The sequence below is a fragment of the Podarcis vaucheri genome, assembly GCF_965113315.1.
Source record: "Podarcis vaucheri genome assembly, chromosome: 1".
Classification (NCBI taxonomy): Eukaryota; Metazoa; Chordata; class Lepidosauria; order Squamata; family Lacertidae; genus Podarcis; species Podarcis vaucheri.
The window spans coordinates 89834692-89862637 of NC_138759.1; the positions used below are offsets into that span (position 1 = coordinate 89834692).

The following is a 27946-nucleotide window of genomic DNA, read 5'->3' on the forward strand; positions in this document are numbered from 1 at the left end:
GCAAGAAAAAGGCACCATCAGAGCTCAAGGACACATTCTGACCAGGCAAAAACATTCAAGGAGGGTGAGGAGCAAGGCTGGTGAGAGGTACGTACACCAGAGTTTTGGATGTGTGTGGCTGTGGTGTCTCAAGGGGGATGCCCCTATCGTCATCAGAGAAATGTTGGATGGTATGCAATAGAAAGGCTTGGGAACGACAATGACATATTTGGCCCTCTAGTGTGAGTTTTAGTTTTATGTTGCTGAGTTACACAGGAAGTGGCATAGGCTGAGGCTTCATTTCCTATTGCTTTTGCTCTGGTACGCAAAACCTGAAATGCATGGCCTAGACTAATGGGTTTCTAGAGTCCGGGCAGCATTGATCTGAATGGCTGAATTATAGAACAAGATGCAGGATTGATTTGGAGTGGTTTATGCAGACTGCTGTCTAAGTCTTAAAAGCATCTGTTGGAAAGTGACCATTCCATCACTGGTGGCAAGCAACGAAGTAGCTTCTCTAGGCTCAAATGATGTTGTGGTGTGAATGCCAGACTTCAGCATGTCAGGAGGAGACAAGTACAATGGCTGAAAAGGATGCCCAGCAGTTTTTAGAATTTGCTTTGGGAGTTCACCGTCACTTTTTGATCACATACAATGTACTGTATTGACTTTGTCAATGTGGAGCTGAAAGGTCAGTTCATCTAGATCTGGCAGGGTGTGCAGACTTGAAGCTTGCAGGACCAGTTGAGCCTAAATAGTCTAATTGGACATGAGATTATGGCTGGCATTTATGTCCTCTTTACAAAGACAAAAATAGTAAAACACATCCCTTCAGCAGCAGATAGATATACTGAAACCAAGGCACAAACTTTGATTCCATTTCTGTAAAGGGTCCCCCCTTCACATTTCAAGGTGAGACAAGAATAAACCCTACTCCCAAGAGCATTTGAGTCCACATGTATTTTTCTTTTGTTTGCTATTGATTACTCTGCAAACCTGTTTTGTCTTAGTCTTTCCCAGGCTCCACTCCTATTACTTTAATCTCTTCTAATTTTAGCAATGCAAGACCACAGTGACCCAACTTTTTGATACTAAAATAGAGCAAGGAGTGTTCAAAGCTCAGGCCTTGCACTTCTGTTATGTGCTGAGGGAAATGGTGTTTGGCAATGCATGCTGCAAAAGTCCTTAGCAGCAGACATGAAGGAGGAGGATGTTCAACTAAAACAGGCAGAGATTTAAATAAGGAGACTCTGGCTTCCAGGGTCAGGGGTCTTTTGAGCACTCTGATACAGACAATTTTCATATGGGAAACTTAAAGATAAGATTTGCTTAAAAATGGTTTCCAGCTAGTTTTTGTTGTTGTTTAGTTGTTTAGTCGTGTCCGACTCTTTGTGACCCCATGGACCAGAGCACGCCAGGCACTCCTGTCTTCCGCTGCCTCCCGCAGTTTGGTCAAACTCATGTTTGTAGCTTCGAGAACACTGTCCAACCATCTCGTCCTCTATCGTCCCCTTCTCCTTGTGCCCTCCATCTTTCCCAACATCAGGGTCTTTTCCAGGGAGTCTTCTCTTCTCATGAGGTGGCCAAAATATTGGAGCCTCAGCTTCAGGATCTGTCCTTGACAAGGGTATTGTTTAGAAAAAGGTGTGCATTAGATTTGGATAAATCCTGAATCCCGATGTGAAGCAAGATGCCTCACATGTATGTCCTGGGCCTGTCAGAGGGAAAGTGGGATCTGTAGAAGATGGGCATTAAACAAAACAGGAACCCTTGAAGTGCTCTGTGGCACCTCAGAGATCAACATTAAATAAAAAAAAGATGCAGACATTTATCTGCTGAAGGTTAATGTCTCCAAAAGTACAGTGGTACCTCGGGTTAAGGACTTAATTCATTCCGGAGGTCCGTTCTTAACCTGAAACTGTTCTTAACCTGAAGCACCACTTTAGCTAATGGGGCCTGCCATGCTGCTGGGGCACGATTTCTGTTCTTATCCTGAAGCAAAGTTCTTAACCCGAGGTACGATTTCTGAGTTAGCGGAGTCTGTAACCTGAAGCGTATGTAACCTGAAGCATATGTAACCCGAGGTACCACTGTACCATAATGCCAGGGTAAAAGATAGAGGAAGGGAGAACAGACACCATAGTGTGAAGAGAGAGTGTAGGAAGAGCTCCATTGTGACTGATAAGTCTAGTTTACAATCAGAAGGAATTATTTTGCCAGTGCTCTTCAATCCTTGTTCTTTGGGATTGGCGAGCAGCTTTTCCAGGGCAAAATGTATGTCTCTGAGTCTAAGGAAGACACCAGGGTGGGAAGGGGGAAAGAGAAGGAGCTCCTTCATGAATGACAAGTCTAATTTGTAATGAGAAGGTATGATTTTTACCCAGAAAGCAAATTGCTGTTGGTTCTTCCTACAGGAAAATCAACTTGAATGGTACCTAGCACAAAATCTATCAAGCTTCTATGTGTGTTATTCAGCAAGTTTATTACCCAGGGGCACCTCTCATGCCTATAATCCACAGAACGCCCTCTGCTGCTTGCAGAAAAACCACTGAGGCTGTTCTGAAATTTAGCAGGCTTCAGATCCTCAGGTAGAGCAACCTTCCCTGCAAATTTCATCAAATTCTGGCAAAAAGATAAAGAAGGTTAGAGAAGATTCCTATTTGGGAAAAGCAAACAGCATGTTATAGAGGTATCCAACACAAAACTCCCATATTTACCGGTATTTGCTTTTAATTTGTCAAGCTTTATCTGCAATGAATGATACAATATGCCTGCAAATTTCACCTACTTCTGTCAAACAATAACATTTTTTTCCCTCTCAATAGTGAAAGGTGGAATAGAGATGGTCCCAAAACTGTAATGCCCCCAAACCAAGACGCAGGCATCTTAAATCCTCCCACAGCAGACCTCAGTGAAGACTAGTAGCTTTCATGTCACCAGAACAGGGCATGAAGGCTGCGGGGAGGATGAGCAGAGAAGATGTAAGGAGAAATCAAAGAGAGAGGCTAGCGTGCCTTGTTTCCAGTTTTTCTTATACAGGACTAGATTAACCATCAGGCTAAGTATACAATAAAGCAAAGCCTGCATTAATCTTGGGAAAAGAAAAGTGATGGTTGTTGTTGTTGTCACTTTAGCTTACTTTGCTGGGCTCCTTTAAAATTCCATGTGCTCTAGAAAGCGGCTTTATCATATGGCATGAGGTCAGCAGCGGCTTTGCATTCCCAGTTGTGTAAAAAATTGAAATGCTAATAGTGTCTGCACAGAACGTCTGTGTGCAATTGATCATGAGATGCCACTAGCGACTTGTGCAGATGATAAGCCATGGAAGTCCCCCCATAGGCTACCATACCTCTAGCCCCAGTCCTAAAGGGTAACATTATAACTGTCCATAGAAGGACAAGGCGTTCTGCAGCTGGGAAAATGCCTGCTTGCCACTCTGCTGCTGTTGTTTTAGGGTCTGGAAACTGCAGGAGAGGATGTGCCCTGCTTATACTAGGCATGGCTCATTTTATTTTAAAGGACTCCAGGAACACTCATGTGTTGTAAAAGTGGAGCGGTTGCAAGGAAGGGCACATAGCTCAGTCGCAGAATTAGTGCTTTGCTTATATAAAGTATCAGTTTCAGCCCTTGGAATCTCCTGTTAAATGTTTATCAGGTTGCAGGGCAGAGGGGAGGAGAGTAGTCTGCCCGAGCCTGCAGAGAGCCAATGCCAGTTGGGAAAGAAAGACAACACAGGGCTAGATGAGTCAGTGGCCTGACTCAGTACAAAACAGCTCCTTTTATCATTTAGTTTCTGGAGAACTATAGAAGGGAGGGAAGATTCTCTTTTGTGATGCTGTGATTTAATATACAATGGCTGGCAGTTGCAGCCAGTGGGGTGGTATACTGGGAAGTAATAAACCACCGAGTGGTGCCCAAGGGGGAGGGTAGCTAGATGCCTTTCCCTGTGGGTCACATGGGATGGCCATGGGGCTACAAGTCAGCTGGCATCAGCACAGTGCAAATGCCCAGCTGATGGCTTGCAATGAGTCCCCACTGGTGTCAGCAGCCACAAACCTGCACTGTGATGACCAAGGATGTCCCAAGATAGTCCTCCCAACTCAAGGTGCTCAGCACAATCATAGAATTGTAGAGTTAGAAGGTACCGCCAAGGGTCATCTAGTTCAACCCCATGCAATGCAGGAAACTCAGCTAAAGCATCCATGACAGGTGGCTATCCAACCTCTGCTTAAAAGCCTCCAATGAAGGAAACCTCCAATAACTTCCATTATCATTGCTGGGAATATTTTGCCTGAGCTGGCCTCTCCCAACTGTACCTAGGATTTTTGCAGTATGCAACTCTTGGAGGTTGTCAGAGTCTGAGAATCCCAGGTGAAAGTAGTAAGAACATCTGCAGCCATCCCCTTAGCACCATTGTTGCAAGTACAAATCTTGCTGTGCTTTGCTGGAAAGCATTTGGATGCCAGGGCCATCTCTGCAAAACATGCTTCCCAATCAAATCTGATTTTTATTTGATTTTATGATCTGCCATGTGCCTGCAAGCCAGGTGAAGTGCAGCTAGTTCATTATGAGTCCACCCCAGCATAATCTGGCTTTCATTGCCAGAGGCCTGACGGCAAGAAGACGGATGAGGCTTGAGAAGCTCTGCTATTGTCTCCTTTTTCTCTCTCTCCCCCCAAGACCTGATGGGAAAGTGACCTGATGTGCCCAGGAGGCAACATGGATCTGGCTGCTATGGTAAAAGATGCATCTGGAAATTATTTGGTTGGGGTTTTTTAGTCCCTCTAACACCTCATGAATCTGTGAGTTGGGACAGTCCAATTCCCTTCATTGCTCCCTCCTCTCCCACCCCACTTGCCAGCCCCATCTCCTCACCTATAAGTGAGCATCCCTCCTGATCATACCTTGTCCCTGGAAAAGCAAGGTGGGTTTTCCATAGGTGCAGAAATGGACTGATTCTCCTTCACACCTACATACCATCTTACCTTTAGAATTCATTATTCAGAAGAGTACATAGCAGGAGTCCCCACCATGAAATAACATTGTTTCACAATTTGCAATAAGTCTAACAAACCATTTCAAAAGCTAATGTTCAAAAGCTGGAGTATTTGTTTTTTGACATGCATTGAACTTTGCCTGAATATAGGAATGGGTGATCTGTAGCCCACCAGATAGTGTTTAACTCCAACTCTTAGCCACTTCCAGTGTGGCCAATGCTCAGAGATTGTAGGAGGTGAAGCTCACGAACATCTGGAGGGCCACAAATGTTGAAACAATGGCTGGGACCCAAAGAGCTGCTGACAATCACACAAAGGATTTGTGGTCGCCTAGCCCAGAGGAGTTTTGACTTTTCCTTCTTCAAATCCAAAAATAATGTGTCATGCAGCATGGGGTTTGACTGTCTGAGAAAAATAAGTTTAGCACACACCCCATGAGTTCACAAAATTAATTTTAGGGTTCTGTGGATCCTGGTCAATGTCGTTTAAAAAGCCCCAAACAACACTGTAATTGTTGCTTTGTTTTTACAAAATTACTTTCTTTTCCCCAAAAAAGCTTTTTAAAAAATCATGGTCAGTTGCACATAACTATAAATTTTTTACTTTGTTTTTGTCTTTTGCATACAGTGGTACCTCAGGTTAAGAACTTAATTCATTCCGGAGGTCCGTTCTTAACCTCCTGAAACTGTTCTTAACCTGAAGTACCACTTTAGCTAATGGGGCCTCCTGCTGCTGCCGTGCTGCTGCCATGCAATTTCTGTTCTCATCCTGAAGCAAAGTTCTTAACCCGAGGTACTATTTCTGGGTTAGCGGAGTCTGTAACCTGAAGCGTCTATAACCTGAAGTACCACTGTATTTCAATGGGGATGATTTTTTGCTATACAAAATATGAAATATCTACTTTCAGAACCTTAAGAAATTGGCTCCAGTAGCAACAAAAATCTGTTTTCAACCTCCATGTAGTTGGCATGTGTGTTGGAAACAACAATAATGTCACTGATAGGCAGAATACAAGGATATCTCCTAAAGAGGATAGGCTTGTACCCACATCCTAAATATGTCAATACTGGGGGCTGCATCTCTGCTTGCTCTACACCACTTACTAAACCCACATACCCCCTATCCCTGAACAACCCCCCCTCCCCAAAGCCCCTTAGCCCATCTGGGCCCACCACCAATAACAGCCCAGTGCTGCCCCTCTTGCTGTCACAGTATCCTGCCCCCATCCCAGTCCCAGTAAGTAGTAGTGCCACCAGAGCTATGAGGGAAGCTCTGCGGCAGTGTCCCCTTTCACGAGCCATGACTGTTTCATTTAGTTACTGTGATAATCTGCATCTTGGACTTCAAATGTTTTTCTAACAGCTGGTGGAGGCTTTGGTGGATGTGATAGTCTTGCAGCATGAAAATAGAGTTTATACTCCAGTATACTTGTTGCTCTCTTCTATACTCTCCTGTCCAAGTTGAAATTGGTCTCCTGTAGCAATGTAAAATTTGGGAGAGAGGAGTGTTTTGCTAGGGTTGCCATATTTGAAGTAAAATGTCTGACACCTGCAAAGTTGTTGCTTTTGGGGGGAACAAACCTGGATTGTTGAGCTTTTTTGGGGGGGAATTTACAGTGATTTTAAGCTTCTTGAGCTGTTTTCGCTGCTTTTTCCATCGCATTGACATACTTCCGGGTTTTCCCTGACATTTTGCCGATTTTGCTAAATTCCCCCCAGACGCCATTTTTACACCTAAAAACCAGGACATGCGTATGGCAAGTCTAGTTTAGCTTTCCTCCTACTGTTGCTCACTACGTTCTGATATTTGAGATATTGCTTGGAGGGGAGGTGCTTTTGTGGAGCACCACCACCTCTGTGCTCCTTTAGAATCTTAATGTGAGCTAAATGGGAAGTTGTTGCATAAGGCAACACAGGCCAGTGCATGCTCACATTACTAACTTAGCACTTAATGCTTAGTTGAACTGAACTTTGTTCTCAACAAACTTTAGCATGATACGCAGCAGGAAATTCACCCTAAACCTTGGCATTCAGTTGGACACTGTGCACTGATAGATGCCAAAGGCTGCAACCTGAACTCACCTGGGAGCCCTCCTAGTCTTGACCTGAATAGCTGTAACTAAGACCTGATTTACTTTTGACACAGTGGAATCCTTACAAGATGACTTTATCTTGTCAATTTCTCATGCTGACAGCCGGTATTTACTATGTCTGTGAGCCTGCTAGTCCTCATGCTTTTCTAATGACATGGTGTACATATCAGCTGTCCCCCATGTAGGAAGTGCATGCATCAGAAATATCTGCCATGTGAAACTGATGGAAAATATCATGGTGACTTGACCGTATCGAAAAGGAGCGTGTGGGTTCATGCCGGAGTCTACAAGCTGCTAACACTGACTTTGCTCCTCTAAATCCCTCAATCACCCAAAAGCTCTCTTAAATCACTCCACCCTTGCTATTCCTTACATTTGGAATCCTGTTCCTGAAAACATTGGTGGTGGCTACCCCTCTCTTCATTCAAACTCTTTCTCAGGACCAGAGGTGGCAACTTGAAAGCTTAGACTGAATTTCATGCAGCCATTGATCCAATTGCATGTGGGTAGCATGGGGAAAATAGGGTGAAGAGGGGCAAAGGGCTGACAGAAAGAGAAAAGGGAATGGACCCACTTACCTTTAACTTTGATCTACTCCACTTTCCACGATGAATTACTCCTGAGAGAATGCAGCTCTTTCCCCACTCAAGACGAGTCCTTTTCTCAGAAGCCTGAAGCATAAACCTTTATTTCTCAACCCCAATCACACGCAAGCCAAAATATGTTTTGCTGCACTTGGTCAAACAAGGGATGGGGAAGAAATTTGATTCTGCTTGCATTTAAAGGCAAATTTCCCTAATCTGCATTTTCCAGAACAATGCACAAACCAAAAGACAGCCACTCTTCGGAATTCACACTTTCCTGAATTTTGCAGTGTAATTCTCCAAGTAACGTGTACAAAATGCACAGACTAGGGCAAAGTGTGCATATATTAGTAAAAGTAACATACATAAATTATTTTTTTGGGGGGAATTGCTTTTTAAAAATGAGAGTATTAGGCAAAAGTGCACACAAAATGTGTATATTGAAATAAATTCCCATAGCTATGATGATCACTTTGCCTCTCTCACTGCCTGAGTACTCCAGGCACCAGAGCCCTGCTTTCATAGTTCCCATAGGCCCATCTTTCCCTTATAATGCAAATTTTTCAACTCTACCTACCTGTCTCTGCACCACAAGATTATAGATCTTGGAGTGCATGGAGAAAACGAAATACATTTATATTAATCCACATACCGTATTTTTCGCTCTATAACACGCACCCGACCATAACACGCACATAGTTTTTAGAGGAGGAAAATCTGTAGGCATGCCACCCGTAGGCATTCCCTCCATAACACGCACAGACATTTTCCCTTACTTTTTAGGAGGAAAAAAGTGAGTGTTATGGTGCAAAAAATACGGTACTTTATTCCAATTGCATAAAGTGGTGATATCTGAGTGTAGAAAGGTGGTCATCCTAATTGTAACTAGTCTTTTGAAGGCTCATGTACACACCATGGATTAACTTCAGAATTGGTGTGCATAATCCCCATATGGACTTGCATATGCAAAACAAAAGCACTGCAAGTTTACCATGTTTATTGTGGTGATTTTACTCACAGCCTTCTTTATCTTAATCAGATGGCTGCGTTAGAGAGTTTTTTCCACAGTGTGGTTCTCCCTTACTATCTCTCTCAGTCTGTATGCATATATAATTGGTATGCCACATGCTGCATAAAATACCGGTATATTACACCGACATTTAGAATATAGCTGGAACATATTACAGTCCAGGGCCTCTGCCATGCTCTTTCAAATATATTATACAGGATGACACATAATATATTTTCAGCCCATTCTATTAATTTTAAAGTCTATGCTGTGGTGTCTCATATTTTAAACAGCAGGACAATGGGCCAATTCTTTTCTTTGCATTCTTTTCTTCCTTTCATTTATTCTCTTTTTGGGGGGTTGTTGTTTAACAAAAATGTTTTATACTTTGTCAGATATATTTCTACCATGTGTGCAGTAAATTACATGAAATACGTAAGAGGCATGTGGGTTAGGTCTGAGCTTTCAGGATCGCTCTGTGAAAAAGATCCCTTGAGTCAAACCTTGCTCCTTCCCATACCCCCATCGCCTTTGTTTGTGAAAATTGTTTGTGCTTGACTTCCTTGAATTCAGCCAATAGGTATCAGTGTTTGTAGAAATCATTCTTTTGGACCACTGTCCCTGAATCCTGCCCTCTCACGGAGCTCCAATGCATGGGACTGTGGATAGGGACTGCTGATGAGACAACAACAGCTGCCAGTATGTTTGCTGCTACTGTTTTCCATCACAGCTTCCAAGCTGTGGTGCAAAAAAAAGAAATGGAGATGTGGAGGCACTTAGTTAAACTATAGAGCTTGCTCCCACAGGAGGCAGTGATGGACAAATTGATGGAGGAAGATTGGACAAATTGATGGAGGAGAAGGCTGTCAATGGTTACGAGCTATGAGGGCCATTGCTCTTCCTCCACAGCTGCTTCTGAATACCTTTTCTGGAGACCACAAGAGAGAGTGCTCTTCTGCTCAGGTTCTGCTTGAAAGTTTCCCACAGGTTGGCCCCTGTGAGAATAGGATGCTAAGCTCTGATCCAGAAGGCTCTTCCTATGTTCTTATCTTGAGTTCAGTATACATGAATGGAAATAAAAAAGGTGGAACTAAGAGGCGACATTGTCTGGGATGGAGGGAGAGCGTGACTGTTCCTACTCTTTGGTCTCCATGGTTGGACACCTTTCTCCTTTCTCCATACTAGTCACAACAGAACATTATTCAACCATGATGCATGTACTCTGGCAAGGTTCCAAGCTCACAGCTTCAATGCTGACTTGTAGAGATGACTGTTGATTCTAACTCCAGCAGGGTAGATAAAAAGGGCAGGTCCCTTTCTGATTTGTGGGATGAGAAGAATTTCATGTCAGTGTAGTCTTTATAAGTAGGAGGGTGGGGATAGTGTTAAAAGCATTGAATCTATGTCCTGATCACTGGGATTACTATTGCCACACACCTCCACTGGCTCTCTTAGACGCTCTGTAGTCACACCCCAATGACGGTACTGGTTTATTTAGGCCAGTATGATGGCTGGTATGCTGAAATGGGACACTCAAATCATGTCAGGCTTGGGAAACCCAGTTCAAGTGAGATCATCCATGGAACTCACTGGGTGGTCCTGGGCAGTCACTATTTCTCAACCTCAGTCAGAAGACTATAGAGAGGACACATGATGTAAGACTTCTAATTGTGCGCTGAAGAGTGCCAGAGAAATGACTAATTTGTTATGCTTCTGACCATTGATTTTGCATGCACATAACATTTCTCTGTATTTTGAAAGAAGACATATGCATGGAGGGATTCACCTGTATAATATTAAAGATAGATAGCCCAGATACTCAAAGAAAGAAGATCTACTTTTGTGCTAGAGCAAGCGTGGGGAGCCTTTTTTTCCTCTTGAGGGTCTCATTCTATTTTGGGTAGTCTACTGGGAGTTGCAGTGGTAGTACGTAGGTGCCTCAACAGGCAGTGCTGAGTGGGGTCAGAGCCAAAAGTGACCAGAATCCCCCATTTAATTAGGCTGGGGGCTGCCTAAAATCAAAGTGAGGAGTGTAGGTTGTTCACCGGGGTGACCATGTGTTCTGCTTTACAGAGCACAATCCTCTGCTTGAAAGTGCCCTGTGTTTCAAGGGGCTGTCTAGTCCATGCCTCATTTAAAGATCACGAAAACTTAAATGCAGGAGTGGGGGCCCTTACCCATCAATTATTTGCACCTGGACTGAGCAGGCACAAAGCTTCCCCCACCCCGGTGGTGAGATGCATTGTATTTCTGTTTAAATACTAGCAATTATTTCTACAGTTGCAGTTATACATTTAAAATGAAATGTGCAAATTTTATGCAACTCTCTGTCTTCCTTTGTCCTCTGCCTTGGTGATGCATTTTCTTTTTCAAAGATGTGATATGTAGGCAGCCAAACTAAAGCCAGCTTGTTTTCTAGGGGTTTCAACAACTTCCTAGCATGCCAGCCAGACACTTGGGAGTCCATCACAAAAGGCTTCTACTCTGCGGGTTGCAGTCTCTGGCTATGTTAAGAATCTATGCAGTGAGGTGCTCAGCAGGTCCTGGAGCCACTGACCCTTCTTGTCCAGTGTTCTGTTCTCATTGGCCAACCAGAGGCCTAAGGGGAACCCCCCAAGCAAGACCTGAGTGCAAAAGCACTGTCCCCACTCCCAGCAACTGGTGTACAGAGGCAAGGACAGAGCCGTTGTATAGCCACTGATGGTCTTATCCACATTCTATTAGTATATAAGAATGATGGCATTTATCCTGATGATGTTACACACACACACACACACACACACACACACACACACTATATTATATTTCACTGAATGTCTGAGATTTGGTAACAGTTGATACTCATAGGAATGTTGACAATCCCTGGTGGACAAATGTTATGAATGTCCACAGACTCAAAGATATCGCCTAAATGCCATCGTCAACATTCATTGGTGCATGTCAGAAAAATTGGCCAGTATATACAGTATATCTAAACATTTTGGTTATACATCTGGGTTTGTCAGTATTCCCATGTGGGCATCAATTCAACATTCACCAAAAATTTTGGACATTCATTGTGTGACACAGCAAAGTGGAACAGATGGATGGGTTGGGAGTCTTTCCTGGCACACAATAAACATTCATTCTTTTTATCCCTACTTCCTTGATTCCTTTAAATTCCAAAGCAACATTATTTTAAAATCAGAAGGCTGAGGTCATTCCATCCAAACCCCTGCGCCTAGCCCCAGCCAATCAAATTGTCTTCTGCATCTGGCTGCAGCTAGACCGCACCTATTAAGACTGCATTTGAATGAAATGTCTCTTTCAGAATATTGTTTCATCTCAGGCGGGGAGTGTCGCCACATTTTATAGGCACCCTCTCTGTCTCTCTCTCTTTTTTGCTAGACGAAATGGCAATGAAGCTGACAAATGACTTCCGCTCCTTGGCGGTAAGAGGGGCTACCACACAACCCCCTCCCCAGAATTTGCATATCAAATGATGAGATCATGAGAACTTTTGTTGGTGTCGTTCCCCCTCCCTGTTTTCTTAATTTTAAATCTGCCATCAGATAAAAGTGATTGTGGGTCCCCTTTGAGAAATGCTGCCCTTTGCTATATCATGCCAGGATAAGGCCAAAAAAAGGGGGGTGGGGGAGGCGGGAGAGCTTTCTGATGTGGCAGGGGGTGGAGAGAAAGAGGTTTGGTGCTTTCTGAGATTTTTGGCAGGACAAGAGGAAAAGAAAGTAAGAAATCATTCTCCTATCCAGCCTCCTTGGTTGTGCTTTTGGGTGGTCTGCTGGAAACAGAGAAGCCCTTAACATACCTTTTCTCTTCACTCCCCCAACCTGCCAAGGGGTCGCATAGGGGACACTGTGTGAAGGGAAGGACCCTCAACGAGAAACCAGCTGTGTAGGAGACAGACAAGGAGGAGAGGAAGGGACCTCCCTTTAACCAGCTGACCTCTGCCTGAGCACAAGGGTAGGTGAGGAAGAGTCAACATTTGCTGCTCTCCTTCAGGCCCTCCTTGTTTTCATCACAGTATTCTGGGGCCTAGGAATGGAGAAGACACCTTGGCAAAGGTAGGGCATAGTCATAAGACTCTGGATTTGGTTTTAATCATGTGGACAATGACCAGCAGTCAGTGGAGGCTGGCCCCCATCAGGACAGACAGAGAGGTCAGCAGGAGCCAAAGCAAATGTTGGCAGAATGAGAGCCAGTGAGAAGCAGAGCCTGCCCGTTTTTGTTTCATCACCATTATCTTCCCTCCTGAGTCCCACAAAGACAACATTGAGACTAAGGAGGATCAGGAAGAATAGATGCTTGTAAGTGAGGAGGTAGGCAGGTAGGGGCTGGCTGAGGGCAGACTGAGCTTGATAGGGAACTACCCTAATGGACTAACTTCCACTGCCAATGGCAGCTGGTGCCCATTGGGATGGGTAGGGCAGAAGGCTAGAAGACCAACAGTAACTGGAGCCAGAACCAATGACTGGTAAAGATACTAATGCTGGTTGTCTCCCCAGCCTCCATGGGAAATCTACTCCCTCTGTGTACACACAGAGACACCAAACGTGTTGTGGTTAGGGTGGCCACATGTCATACTTCAGAGGACTGTTTCCTATTTAAGGGCTGTCAGAGAACAGTCCTCTCTTTGAATGTGTCCTCTCCCCCCCTCTTTTCTTTTCTTCTTTTCTTTTTATTTTGTGAAGTGCTGTCTGGCCCAAGTCCAGTTTAATGGTCAAGAACCCTCAGGAGGAAGATCAGGATGAGGGGGCTTGAAGTTGCCTATCAACAGTTAGTAGCACTGGGACAGAAAAACTGATCAGGCACACAGTTTCCCCCATGATGGTGAAATGTGCTGTATTTCAACAAATTAGTCAGATGCAAATTATCATAAACACATGTAATGCAAATCTGTGTCTGCCTTTGCCCTCTTTTTTGGTTATGTATAAGTGGGCATGCTAGTAAGTTGGTTCAGGTAGCTAGAAGGTGGTTTGTCTTCCTGTTATCTTAAGTGCTCATCTTGCAAACATTGGTCTGATTTCTATGGATACCTCAGCCAAAGCACTTACCTTCCAACCTCGCAGGATGTATGGTCTACACCCTGCAGCCTATGAAAACCCACAATAATCTTGGTATGAGCTTTCGTGTGCATGCACACTTCTTCAGATACACTTCTGAAGAAGTGTGCATGCACACGAAAGCTCATACCAAAAACTAACTTAGTTAGTCTTTAAGGTGCTACTGGAAGGAATTTTTTTATTTTGACTATGGCAGACCAACACGGCTACCTATCTGTAACTGTCACAATAATCTTGTCAGGGCAAATCTGCATGGCAGCATCATGGATTGCTTGTTCTGTGCCTTCTTAGTGGTGAGCTACAGTAATGCAGTAAAGTGTTTCATGGTGCCCTGGTGCTTTTGTTTTGCTTCTTGCAGACACTCGTTTTAAGGTGGGTGTTAATTAGATCAGAGAAGTTGTGGTGGATAAGAGAAGGGTGCTTAACTCTCCCTGCCTCTTATTTTTACACACTCTTGTTTACAAACCCTTTGGATTTCACATGCATGTTTCCCCTTACAAACCAGGGAAGCAGGGAATATGGGAAAGCTGTAAAGGAAGTGATAAGTGTCCTTCCCCCACAGTTCCATTCTCTGAATTCCTCCCTCCTGGAGTGCTTTTGCTTTTTTTTTTTTTAAAAAAGGTGTGGTAATCTATTGCTGTTCCCTTCATTTGGCCAGAAGCTGGTGATACAACACAGTCTTAACTCTCATGAGCCATCCCTCAGGATCCATGTTCTAGAATTGCTGCAGACTTAGGTCTTGGCATAAGGTTCTCATTGCATTTATTAAATCCCCCCCTTCCCCCACCACCACTGCCTTCATCAGGTAGACATCTGGCTTCTTTGTGTAAGAACATAGATGCAAGAAAGGCTAATCCAGCTACTTGCATGATCCCTGTATATTCCAAACTCCAGATACACAAAGATGGCAGGTTTTATTATTCCCCCATACCTATCTCATTTTTTCAATATTATATTAGAAATGAGCTGCCAGTGAATGCAACAGAGATGCAGTGTTCTGGAATACAATAAATGAGGACCTGGAGGAATCTGCAAGCTGGAACTGGTAAGATGAAAGCATCCCTGCCCTGTACATGGTGTAAATCTCTTCTCATATTCTTTTGTGTTACCCTCAGCTTTTGATACATCACATCTCAATGCCTGCTATTTCTGAGGGTTGCAGTCTATGGGGGCTACAGCAATTCAACTCATGACTTCCTCAGCTGGACTTTCTCCTGGACTTGCTATGTGATACAGAACAGAGGCAGCAGAAAATGTCTGGGCAAAAGAAAACATCTCTCCACTCACTCCTACTGGAATGAGAATGGAATAGCCCACCAGCTATGTATCATGTATATCAAGCAATGCTTCCAGAACCCTTAGTTTTTAAAGCAATACTGAATACTGGCCTACTGGATACATGGTATAGCCTCTCGATAAAATGAAGGTCCTTCAAAGGCTTTTGCAATCGAATCGCTGAAATGAATGACAGAGGACAATAATAACTCACAAGTGAAGGATTCCTTACTGGAGCTGTAATAAGGAGATCCACATTACACAAACCAGCACTTAGATGGACATATCCAGTCTTTTTGCTAACACTTCTCTTAGATCTTAGACAGGCTTGAGACTCTAAGCAACCTTTCTTCCAGCTCTCATTTGAAATGGGAGTGAAGAAGGGCAATATGACTTTATAGGGGGGAGGAATTTGCTTCTCTTGTTCCTTCCAGAATGAAGTTCTTGCTTGCAAAAGGCAATGCATGAATACATCCAGAAATATACCAGTAGGCAAAACTCCCGAGTCATTGGATCCATCACATGGGCAGCAGCCCAACACGGTTGTCGTCAATTGACTGAGACACTGAGTTATGTTGAATCTAGGCTAATCTGACCAAGTATTCCACAGGAAAAGGATGTTTCCTGATTTGTGCTCTGAATTTCTGCCTCCTTAGAGGTAGAAGGGAATGGCACGTAGAGAATGCAGCCTCCCACACACCCGTCTCAAGTGAAATTATAAGCAACCACAACCCATCTAGCAAGCAGCTGGCTTCACGGAGAGTGTCTGCCCCAAGTGAAATACATGGATGGGTTTCACTTAATAAAATACCTCTCTTGATTCCAGCATACCTAAACAGTAGGTGTTTTTGCCTGCATCTTCTAATGCAGGATAGGGCTGCCTCCCCACCCCACCCCTGCAGTTCTTCTCTTGTTTTTCTTGGATGACATGTTATGCTTCTCTCACCCAGTAAACATTGGTCTGTTGATGCCTCCACACATTATTTAGCGGGAGAACTGCAGCAAAGCATTTGGAGAACAGGGAAGTTCACAGGAGAGCTGTGTTTCAGTGTGTGCACTGGAAGTGCAAATTTGCATTATAATGCAAACACATTTCTCCCAGCTCCTTAGGCCGCTGTCACTACTTGCTGCTTCTCTAAAAGCAAAACTGGGCCCAGGAACAGTCCTGGGCTGTGTGCCTCTTCAGATAGGAAAAGTGTCGCATTCTGTCTGAGGCTTGAAGATTCACTGCCGGTATCACCTTTGACTTGCCTGGATTCAGCTTTTATTTGTTTGCTCTCATCCACTCAGCCTCTGCCTCCAGATACTGGTGCATAAGGAGAGTTTGCTGGATCAGGCCAAGGACCCATCTAGTCCAGCATCCTCGTCTCACGGTGGCCAATCAGATGCCTGTGCAAGCAGTGGCGTAGCGTGGGTTGTCAGCACCCGGGGCAAGGCAAGTAATTTGCGCCCCCTAACCCGTGGATTTTAGAGCTGTGAGTGCGAGCGCCCCCCCCAAGATGTTGCGCCCGGTGCGTCCGGCCCCCCCTGCACCCCCCACGCTACGCCACTGCCTGCAAGCAGGACCTAGGCAAAAGAGAACTCTTTCCTCCTGTGGATTCTGGCAACTGGTATTTAGAAGCATTATGGCCTCTGACGGTGGAGGCAGATCATAGCCATCACGGCTAGTTTAAGTGAGTTAAGGCACATTCACGAAAGCTTTACAACTGAGCACCATCCATCAGAATCAGCTGTTTGTTGCACTTAACTTTTCTGCCTTGAGCACCACTATTCTGCTTTGATCATTTTTGTTTGTTTGTTTTGCAAGTGGCCATATTTTCCTATCTTAAAGCTACCACATAAAGGGAATGCTTCAGTGGCTTCCAAATTAAAATATAACTTCATTATCCGTTATGCACACAATCCAACAAAAACCATTTAATTAATTGTATATCATCTAATTAAGTGTGCACAGGTCAGAACTGTCCAAACAGGTGGGGATGGCGTGTGAGTGTCTTTGAATTTCAGTTTTCTACTGTGGCAACATATACTACTAAATGGTCAAGCTGCTGTTGGTTCCCCTCCACATACCCTGCCCAAGGTAAAGTAGATCACTGCTTTGGTATATAATGGAAACTTCAAAGAAACCTCTGGCTCTTAAGCATTTTTCTGTTATTTTCATTGTGGTTTAGGGGACATTCTGAAAATGCAGACCACAGTTTAAGAACTACAATATAAAAAATATGGTCCCCAGTCTCAAGTAGCCTCCAGCAGTACACAGTGGTGTACTTTCTATTTATCTGTCCCCTTTAGTGAGTTACCAAATAGCAATATAACTCTGCTGTAACTTTCATTCATTGGTCCCAACGCCCCTTGGTAACATTGCTAAAATATCCATTTCCATGATGTTCTGGTTTTGTCCAGCTCACTTAACAGCTGAGGAGTAAAAGGCAGAGAATGATGATCGGTGCAGAAACTGTCTGTGAAAAACTAATAAACATGGTTTATATCAGGGGTGGCCAACTCCTAAGAGGCTGCAATCTACTCACAGAGTTAAAAACTGGCAGTGATCTACCCCCTTTTGGGGGGTTCAGGTCAAAGTTGTTGAGCTTCTTTGGGGGGAGCCGATGATCTACCAGTGATCTACCACAGACGTCCAGTGATCTACTGGTAGATCACGATCTACCTGTTGGACGTGCCTGGTATATAAACGGGCACATTCATATGTCACAAAAAGCCAGGATTGCTGTTTTCTTGTGCCTTCTTATGCATGAGCAGCTTGATTACTGGTGAACACTTCCTGAACACTCCTCCTTCGGTCTGTCCCTGATGTGAACAGAAGCAACAAACCAGGAATCCACAATTTCACTTGACTTCCCGCTATATCATGGTTTGTTGCTCCCTAATAGCTAGAATGGCTTGTGAAGCTTAAACCTTGCCTTATGGATCCTGGCTTGTTATTGGGGGGGGGATTCGTGCTCCTGGAAATGAATGTAAAAGGAAGTCAAGCTGTGTTCATTTCTCCAACTCATGCCAGGAAAGGAGCAAAGCAGGAATGACAGTGGAGTATCAACCACTATACAGCTCATTCAAAATAAAATATGATAAGCCAGTAGCCCAGGCTTATTGTAATATGGTGAACACAGACAACGAACATATCTCTGTTGCAATGAAAAGCCATAAATGGAGTGTGGAGGTTCAGAGACTTCAGATGGAGAAGCTTGACAGTATGAGGAAGACCATGTCTGATGGAGGAGTTGTTGGGGGTGGAGAGAAAAAGAGGCTCAAAAGGGGGTATTGTGATCTTACAAGTAATATTATGGGTCAAATGTGATGGCTGTGGTTTGTCTATGGAAAAGCATATGGCTGATTTCCATGAAGCTGAAGGTAATCTGTGCAAAGGGCTTTCTGAGAATATGAGCTAGATCACTGTTCTTCGGCCTTGGGTCCTCTAAAGCTGTTGGACCACAACTCACATCATCTCCAACTAGCTTAGTCAGGGATGATGGGAGCTGTAGTCCAGGAACACCTCGGGAACAAAGGATGAAGAATGTCAAGATAAATGCTGGGATGGGAATAGGACCTTTCAACAAGGAGGAATCCATGCTTGGCACTTAAATTATTTTGAGCTCAAATGCCGCAAACTTCATTCTTTCCCTCCACCACCACCCCGGATACTGCTGAGAAAGAAAGAAAGAAAGAAAGAAAGAAAGAAAGAAAGAAAGAAAGAAAGAAAGCGAGTTTCATTCCCATTGTAGACAATTGGGGGTGAATGGGAACAGAGCTTTGGATTCAATAAATCATATTCTGACCTAAATGGGGACATTTTGGTATTGCCCTAATGTGGATTTTGAATTTCTGTTCTCAGTGGTTCTAATATCTTGTTGGTGTTTGTGACTTCTCTTTTAAGTCCTGGGAACCGCCAGACTGATGGGGAGGATGTGGGGGGAGAAGGAGCTGAGACTCCTTGTGCTGTGAATTTGGTGATTAAACATTCTGCGAAAAGATTAGACTGAATGAGCAGCCCACACTTTCCCTGTGGGAATTACATCGAGGAACTTTTTCCAGTGCTCACTTCATCTGGCATGTTTCGCTTTCCCATTTAATTGCCTTTGCGATACACTCATTTTGAAGTTCAGCCTATCCTGCCAATAAACAACCTCCACTGCAATTAAGTGGTGTGATAAAAAAAATAAATTAAGGCAAAGAATGTGTGAGATTCAGGAACTGGGATGACCTTGGCTGCTGCCTCAGCAAGGTTTTCATTCATTCACGTTTCTCTTGTGTCCACTTTTCAAGTTGCAAGTTGAGCTTTAGACAGTGGGAAGATTTAGAGTGTTGTTAGGTAGTGAGCAAGGAAGAGGATCATGGGTTTGGAATGCAAACCCATTGAGGAAATGCTGGTGGAGCTGGATAGTCTTAGTTCTTTTCATATTGTGTATTTTCACATTTGTTAGTTTATTTCATGAGGTTGCAGACAGTGGTATCCACAGAAAGTTGAAAGGCATGACGAAACACAGACCTGCATTGCACAACCTTTTGCTACCATTCTTGCAGGAGCAAACGTGCTTGGCAGAGCTCCAGATTGCAATCCTGCCCCCCAAACACCTGAAAACATTCTGTGTCTTGGAACATTTGAAGCTCCTTTTCCAAGATTGTGTCCTAAGAGTGCTTCTTGTTAAATAACCTAGGCGAGCTATGCTAGCAATGCTAAATTCACTGTTGGTCTAAGGGATTTGCAGCAAGCTGAATTGGTTGCAAAACCACAATAAAGCCCTGCCTTTTTTCTTTTTTCTTTTTAAAGGTATTTCACACATCCTTCCAAAAGAGAAAATATTTCCTAAGCAGTTATAGGGCACTGATATCACCACCATCAGCTCCTTAATTTCCAAACTTGCTTAGTACAAAACAAGCCATGCAGCGCAGAGCCAAAGGGGAAAGCTGCCAATACTTTCTTATTCCCCTAGTTGGAAATGGTCATTGCCTCTTATTGGTGGAGCAGCTGAACCAGAATATGGAGGAGCAGGTTGAAGTCTCCAGTTTGGCAGCTGGTGCACATGTGGGGAACAAGGCAGCCCACCCAAGAATAATGACATCAGAAATGGAAGCAGCGGTGACATCAGTGGTTGGTCAATTGGGTGTGGGGGACTCTGGCTGATGATGAGCCCCTCCACTGGTGTGTGGGCCCTAGCAGATGTTCAGTCATACCAAGCACTGACACCAGGCCTGCTGAAGAGCTAGGATGATGTGGCCCAAGAAAAGAATTGCTGTGGTTGTTGTTTTACATCTCTTACTTTGATGGACAGCAGGGTTGCAAATTTAAACACTCACACTCACAGAGAAACCAAAACTTCCAACTGCAGATTAATTTTCTCCTCCTCATCACCCTGAAAGATAACTGGCAAGTATTTCCAATGGCATGCCAAGCAAAATTAGATCTGCAGTCATCTCATCCGGAAAAGCAAATTAAACCAATCATTTGAAAGCTGTGCCTTTCCTCCCTGTGTAATTGGCTGCAGCTATTTACAGGCACTGATATGGAAAGCAAATGGTGCTGTATTGGCAGAATACAGATCACTTTAAAATCACTTTAAAAAGATCACTTTAGATCACCTAAAGTGATCACACCTAGATCACTTTAAAAAAAACCCAGAATAATTAAAGACAGCCACAACTCTTTTTTAAATCAGAGACAGGTTCTACTGTCTCAGGATAGCACTGCATAGGATGCAGGAATTTGGTCTGTTGTCTTGGTTTCTTACTTGCTACCCGTTCTCAGACAAGTTTGAATGGTAGTTTCACATGCTGAAGATTTATTTGTCTCTTTTACATCTGAAATAAATTCCCAAATCACAGCCCAATACTGAAGGTAGTGTCATGAGCTACAGAAACATTAGAGGAACTTACATGATTGGTTGTTTGTTTGCATTTATTTATTTATTTATTTACTTATACATACATACTCAGCTCATCTGGCTGGGTTTCCCCAGCCACTCTGGGCAGCTCCAAACAGAATATTAAAAATAGAACCAAACATTAAGAACTTCTCTAAACAGGGCTGCCTTCAGATGTCTTCTGAATGTCAGATAATTGTTTATTTTCTTGACATGGGAGGGCGTTCCACAGGACGGGCGCTGCTACTGAGAAGGCCCTCTGCCTGGTTATTATTGATTATTTTTTACAGTTTCAACCTACAGTTAAAAACAAAACACACAGTATCACAATACAAATGTTAAAATGCATAACATTTATGCATTATCCATAGATAGACCTATGAAGGAAACTGAAAATACTCTTTAGGAGAGTTGTGGCTTTTGACCATCCTGCAATGTGTCACTCAGCCACTAGATGTCTCTGTTAGCTGATTGGAGTCCTGAAAAAGGATTTGGCCCCAAGAGAACAAATTGGACACGGTCAAAAGTAGAGTGGAAGTCTATCAAGCTATTTACTTTTAAAGCAACTGCATTTGGCCTAAGAATGACTTTAAACTCTAGATCCACATCAAAGCAAATGCAAGGGAACCACTGACCCTAGGACTTCTTGAAGCAACCAAAAGGTCCTTCAGATGGTTTGGTGCATACTGACTGTTTGTGCCAGTGTAATGCCAAAAGCCATGGTGGTATTACACTAGTATTGAAAGAATAGCCAAGTTATGGGTTATTTTTAATACAAATGTTGGCAAACTCCCTGCAGTAGGTAAAGGTAAAGGACCCACCCCTGGACGGTTAAGTCCAGTCAAGGGCAACTATGGGGTTGTGGCGCTCATCTCGCTTTCAGGCTGATGAGCCGACTTTTGTCTGCAGACAGCTGTCTGGCTCATGTGACCAGCATGACTAAACCGCTTCTGGCACAATGGAACACTGTGACAGAAACCAGAGTGCACAGAAACGCCATATACTTTCCCTCCGCAGTGGTACCTTTTTATCTACTTGCACTGGCGTGCTTTCGAACTGCTAGGTTGGCAGGAGCTGGGACAGAGCAAAGGGAGCTCACCCCATTGCAGGGATTCGAACTGCCAACCTTCTGATTGTCAAGCCCAAGAGGCTCAGTGGTTTAGACCACAGCGCCACCCGTGTCCCTGCAGTACTAACCCACCTAAATACAAAGTATCAGCCAGTGACTCTATTCAGATGATGATGAAGAAGAAGAGTTTGGATTTGATATCCCGCCTTTCACTCCCCTTCAGGAGTCTCAAAGCGGCTAACATTCTCCTTTCCCTTCCTCCCCCACAACAAACACTCTGTGAGGTGAGTGGGGCTGAGAGACTTCACAGAAGTGTGACTGGCCCAAGGTCACCCAGCAGCTGCATGTGGAGGAGCGGAGACACGAACCCGGTTTCCCAGATTACGTGACTACTGCTCTTAACCACTACACCACACCAGATGTAGAATGTGTCATTCTGAAATCACCGTGAAAGTAACATTTGGGGAAAGTTACGTAGTAATCAAGTCAGATAATCTGGATGTTTTGCTCTGAAATAACAGAATGACAATTAAAACCTAGTGTGGCTTCCACATAGAAGCCCACCATTGTAGCTGCAAGACCGCTTTTCTCAGTTTCCTGGATGTGAAATTGAAAGAAACGTTCCACATAACACCAAATAAATATCCTTGTATTATCCAGTGATGTCTTTCTACAAGGTCAATATCTTTTTCTATAATGTCTAATTAATTTTACAATGTTATTTTCTTGTGCTAATTGGAAGTCTCCTATTTGCATTTTTTAACCTGAATTTTGGGGCTAATGACAGATAGCCTCTGCTGCTGTCCTGAAGTAACTTATCTGAATTCCACTTATTGTCAGTTCTCTCCCTGGGAGGAAAATGGAGGCTTTAGTTACTGAATTCCTCTTATTTTTTGTCTTGTCTATACAAAATGTTGAAATAGCACTATTTATAGAAAAAGAGGCAGGCAATCATGAGAGAAAGTATGTATTTAATCTCCCCTTCCTCACAGGAAAAGGAACTGACATTGGGGCAATTCAGAAAGGCTATTAAAACCAAAGCCTGTATATCACTAATCCCTCCACTCTGTTCGACAGGAAGCAATTAAAGTGAGTTGAGCTTGTGTCAAGTTTACAGGGATGGGAGACCCTTGAACTGTCCTAATAGCACTTGGACTCTGTACTCCAAAGATGGGTCAAAAAATGTTCCTAAAGTCCATTCACCCCTTGCAAATTTGGTGAGAAAACTTACGCAGCTTTCAGGGAGTATCGGAAAACTTTGTAGTGATTTCATGGGATCGGGAGGAGGAGGGGTTGTGCTGCTCTTGTTTACTACAGTAAAGGTGAGGTGAGGTGGCTGAGGGGTCTGTGCTTCCCTTAAAATGGTCTTAAAAGCCCTGCTCATAGTCATACCAGCACATGATCCTTTGGACACTGGTTCCAAGTGCATTCTGGATTGCTGATGAGCAATGATGAATGTGAACAGGGCCTTCCTAAAGTTCTGAGAGCAATATTAACAGCAGTATTTAGAAAAGCCTCATTGGTGTTTTCAGGGGCCCAGGACTCTTTGCACACTTGCTTTTAGTCTGGTAACATTTCTTGGAACATGACCCTGCAATGTTGCATGACCACGTAGCTGGTTCCAGGTGCTGCACCACTGTGAATACACAAGGACTCACAAAATATTTTAATGGAAATAATGACTCATCTGTTGGTCACCTTATTCAGTGAATAAGGTAAGGGAAATAACTCTCAGCACCCTTAAGAAACTACAGTTTCCAGGATTCTTTGGGGGAAGCCATGGCTTGTTGAAAGTGGTATGAGGCTGCTTTCAATTTATAGTGCAGACAGGGCCTCAGAGACCAGAACACCTTCCATCTGGCTACTTTTAGTTCCATGCTGGATCCCATATATGTCAGGTGAAGGAGATGAGGGTTCTTTCCTGCAGAAGTGGAATGTGTACTTTTATGAGTCATACATTTGCAGTATCTTGTATCCATTGTAATAACTTTTATGGGCTGTATCCAATAGGTGAGCAAGCGGAAAGCAACACACACAACGTATCTTTCTCTTCTTCTTCACTGAATTGCACCCTGAACCAAATCTGGAGTTCCTTGCACAGTCCCAATAATGAAAAGTCTCTTTTATTGCAAAGTGCAATTCCTGGTGTGATTCTACTGGGAATTGCAGGTGAGGATAGTGCTGTTGTGCTCAAATCTTGCTTCCTGTTGGTATCTGGATGGCTGCTGTGAGAACAGGATGCTGGACTCGATGGGCACTCTATCCCAAATGCTTCATTTTCTTCTCTCTCTGTCTCCACACACACACACACACACACACACACACACACACATAGTTTGAAACTCCCGGACCTTTATATTGCCATATTTGTTTTCCTTTTGGAGAGTGATTTGAGTGTTTGGGTTGCTTTTTCTACAAGTCAATGCCTCATCTCTCCTTATTGCCGTTAATTAAGCAGCACAATATTTTCCATGTGAAGTCACAGGACTTTGAACGAACACATTTTCAGCATCAGTGACATGTTCTTCTCATGCGAAAGGTCCAGCTGCACTCTGAGTTCTATTTCTATGATGGTAAGAAGCCAGTCCTCACCACGGTTGGTTTGGAGCTAGCACTAGTCTGCGCCTTCTTGAAAATGATTATAAATATGTGGATCTCTCTCTTAAGCTTTTTTTTTTCTTTCCCAGAAACTATGTTGGATAAAATTTACTGGTTTTTAAAAAAACATAAAATAGGCTGGCAGCATTAAATCGGATGTTATTCTTGGTGGCTGCTTTATTTTTTTCTATTTCCCTTGGAAAAAGGCATCCATCGAAAGTGTAAGCTGTTCCTTTGAACAGTTCTTTTAAGGGGGAGTCCAGGATGGTGTTTGGCACCTATCCCCTTGCAGAGACCTTTAAAAAATTATTCCAGAGCAGAGATTTAGAGATCTAAACAACTTTTCCTGATGGATGGCAGAGGCGGCAGGATCAGAGAAGAAAAATGAGGTTCAAGAAGAACTGGTAAACCTCAAGAAGGATTAAGCAAAGCCAACTTGAATGAAATAAGAAGTGACCCAAATTGAAGTGCTGCATTCAGTTCCAATCAACCTGACACTGGGGTGGGAAGAGAGTCTCCTTACTCAAGAAAGGTCTATGTTGTCACAGCCTGTTCTCCTGACGTCTGCTTCCTCTGGGTCATGATTCAGAATCTCCTACCTCAACCCTCCCCATGGGATTTACACTTCTAAGACTGCCTCCGAGCACACCAAGATATTCTTTGTTCTGAGACTTCACAATAGGGGCTGCATACTCTAGGCCACCTCATGAGAAGAGAAGACTCCCTGGAAAAGACCCTGATTTTGGGAAAGATGGAGGGCACAAGGAGAAGGGGACGACAGAGGATGAGATGGTTGGACAGTGTTCTCGAAGCTACGAACATGAGTTTGACCAAACTGCGAGAGGCAGTGGAAGACAGGAGTGCCTGGCGTGCTCTGGTCCATGGGATCATGAAGAGTCGGACACGACTAAACAACTAAACAACAACAACACTCTAGGCAAGATATGTTCACACCAGAGAGGCATGATATGCTCCCACTGGCCAGTCCCAGTCAACAGCCTGGCAGCAGCATTTAGAACTGGCTGGTGTTTCCAAACAATCATCCCATGTACCACACATTACAGCACTCAAGTCTAAATGTTCTGGATGCTAAAAGTCAAGTCATCTCTGCCCAGTAGAGGCCACAGCTGATGTGGCTGTCGACTGCATTAGTCTTCAACTGGTGGGTCAGGACTCACTACATGGTTGCAGCCTGGTCTATGGTTCTTCACAACAGCAGAACCACTATTGTACAAATACACGGGGGGAAGAAGAAGAAGAAGAAGAAGAAGAAGAAGAAGAAGAAGAAGAAGAAGAAGAAGAAATGGGTCCCCAAAATGCATATTTTAAAGCTGAATCCTGGGTCTGAAAAGGCTGAAGACTACTGGTCTGTTGCTGTCAGTCTGTCCTAACATAAGCACGTACATGCAAGACTTTGAGAAGAACAGAACACTTGTCAAGCAGGTGGTTCTATTGACATGGCACAGCTTGTAAGACAGTATCATTGTATTCTTGGAACATTGGGCCATTTTTAAAAAATAATTTATTAGGTAAAAGAATCTGCCCTGGTAATTTGTATTGTTCATTATTGTGCATTGAGCAACCTACCTGTGTTGTGACAAAACAAGAAGCTGCAGATAGAAAAAGGGAAATCCATTTATTCCTCAAAGAAACAAACTTCATAATGTCCTATCCCCTATTTTAGGGGTGAGGAACCTGTTGTGCTCCAGATGATTTGTGGGGGATACAACTCGATCATCCCTGATCATCCGCTATGTGAGCTAGGACTAATGGAGTGTTACAACATCTGGATGGCCACAGGCTAGCAACCCTTGCTCTCCTCCAAAACCGTGAAAACACACATCACCAAGAGGTAGCCTAGTCAGAACATTCTACAACGGCAGAGTGAAAGTCTTAAATTTCCAAACTCATTTTGATATTTTTGTCTAGGCACTGAAGTATTTCTATCAGTGCAGTGAGGATGGCCCCTTGCTCCGTTTTATGTGGAGGAGAAAGGCTCCCCAAAGGAATACAGGTCTTGGATACCTCATTAGTGGAAGAGGTGCATTTTAGAAGTCCATGTGGGTGGATCTCACTGCAAATTCTGAATGGTCTTTTGTGGGGCAAATCCAATTAAAGAGCTCAGCAGTAATCCATTTTAAAAGCCAGCAAGGTCTGGATGAAGGTAATAAGATCCAGATGTAGAGGCAAAGATTGTAATTCCCAAGTCAGGTATACATGATGACTGCTACTCTCTACTCATGATCCCAAGATGGCAAGTGAGTGTTAAAGACATACTTCTGGATGAGAATGACTTGAAATACTCTGCAAGATTCTTTCCACGAACCTGTCTTTGTAGACAGTTCTAGCTAAGCTTCCCTCATTTCAAATATTGATACCAAGAAACATCACTGTGCTGCTGGCAGGGATGGAATTTTCTGATAATCTCAATGTTGAACATAAATGCATTCCCTCCCCCTGATTCCCATCTTGTTCCATGATTATGACATGAAGTGTGTGGTTTTTTTAACTGGTTCCACTAAAGAGATGAGCCATTCTTGCCAGGGGTGCCAGCTATAGGGGGCAGAAGGGGCTTCAGCCCCCTCAATATTTTGAGGCAGGGGGTTGAGCTCCCCAATATTGTGGGCGCTGCCATCCCCTGCTGTGCCTGGGTGGGGGCAGGAGGCTTGGAGGGCAATTTTCACCCTCTACCATGATTGCCAGAGCATCCTGACAGCTGCCTGCATGCCACAGCAGACGTGGCCAGACTAGATCAGCCTGGGTTTGGTGGTAGACTGAATGAGAGCTAGCAGCATCTGAAGACAGAGGGTAAGCAGTTCAAGACTCCAGATAAATGGTCAATTAGCAGCTATGGATGGGATTATACTACCCCTGAAGGAACACGCTTGTAGTGTGGGAGTGCTCTTGGATCCAGCTCTATAATTAGAGACCCAGTTGTCCTCAGCAGTTAGGAATGCCTTTTACCAGCTGTGACTGGCATGGCTATTTCAGGCTGACCATTGTCGCCCATGCACTGGTAATCTCCAATGTCCACTGTCATTGAAGTTTCAGCTAGTCCACAATGTGGTGGGCTCAACTGCTCACCAGGGCTGAAAATCACCAACATATTATGCTGCTGCTGAAAGAACTGCCTTAGCTGCTAATCAGTGACGGGACTAATTTCAAGGTGCTAGAATACATATCTCTATACAGCTTGAAATCAAGATACCTAAAAGAGCACCTGACCAAGCAATCACTGGAGAGCACCTCCTGCAGATAACATCTTAACAGGAAGTCTGTTCTGCACCTTGTCAGAATCAGGCAGTTACATATCAGACTGGTGTTTCTTTATTGTCTTTTAAGATGTGTTGAAGACTCTTCTTTCTCAACAAGGCTTCAAAATGCCGAGCTAGATCTATGCTATAAAATGG

The 27946-nt window shown here is 43.7% G+C and overlaps 1 long non-coding RNA gene across 1 annotated transcript; it reads left to right on the top strand.

The window, feature by feature from the left end:
- On the top strand, nt 1-27946 carry LOC309541295. Its single transcript, XR_014223692.1, has 3 exons — nt 1-87; nt 14681-14766; nt 27879-27946. It is a non-coding gene; the product is annotated as an uncharacterized lncRNA (long non-coding RNA).